The following is a 1,123-nucleotide window of genomic DNA, read 5'->3' as shown; positions in this document are numbered from 1 at the left end:
GGTGGGTGTAATGGTCCGTCGCTGGGTCGACGGTCCGTCGGACTTACCGTCGCACTAGAACTAGAACTGAAACTTACTACCTTGGTGCGAATGTGGGGTTCGATAGTTCGTTGTTGGGTCAACAGTTCGTCGGTCTTGACCGTCGCTTCTAGGAAGAATAGGGCCTCACTGTTTCCCTTGCGACGACCTAAGCAACGTTTTGTTGCTAGTCTAACGGTCCGTCAACCTAGGCCATTGATCCAGGAAAGAAGGTAGTCATACTGACTCACTGCGACGGTCGTGTGTAATGGTCTGTGACTAGTCCGATGGTCTGTCGGCCTCACTGTCGCACCTGGGCGGTTTTACTGCTTTTTGTATTTTGGCCATAACTTTCTCTTTTGATGTCAGATATTGATAAAATTGGTATCGATGGAAATCTTATTCAATATCCCACGTGACAAAAAGTGAAAATATTAAAAATAACTCATGTACAAAAGTATATTCATCTTTCAAAGAAAGCTTCTAACATTCTTGGGATAATTTCAAGCTAGGAAAAAGTACGGGGTATTACAATATCTCTCTCTCAAGAACATTCATCCTCGAATGAGAATGAGTGAGGGGGAAAGAATATAAACTAATGTACATACTATATATGACTAGATAGAACATGATTTCATGACTGAAATAACTAATAACTGAATATATCATACTGAACATGTATATCTAATGCATGTGTAACTGATTCATGAATGCATCAGTGGGTGTTCTGATGAACTAAGTTACACACAATGAGAATGTATGTCTGATGCATAATTATATAACTGAGCTGATACATTAATTCATGACTGAATATGTAATGGTACTCGGTACTAAGTTTGTGATGAACATTGAACATGAAACTGAGTAAACTTATGAAGAACTGTTACCTTGAGCTTGATCTGAGCTGGCAGAGAAGAGGTGAGGATACTTGGTACGCATGTCTGCTTTTTCTTCCCAAGTAGCTCCCTTGATGGACTGATTTCACCAAAGAACCTTAACTAAAGGGACTTTTTTGTTCCTCAATCTACGAGTCTGAAAGTCTAGGATTCCGATCTGAAAGTCTAGGATTTCTACCGGAATCTCTTCATAAGAGAGGTTGTTCTAA

The sequence above is a fragment of the Capsicum annuum genome, unplaced genomic scaffold (assembly GCF_002878395.1).
Source record: "Capsicum annuum cultivar UCD-10X-F1 unplaced genomic scaffold, UCD10Xv1.1 ctg5169, whole genome shotgun sequence".
Taxonomy (NCBI): Eukaryota; Viridiplantae; Streptophyta; class Magnoliopsida; order Solanales; family Solanaceae; genus Capsicum; species Capsicum annuum.
Note: the sequence above shows the minus strand (reverse complement) of the source record.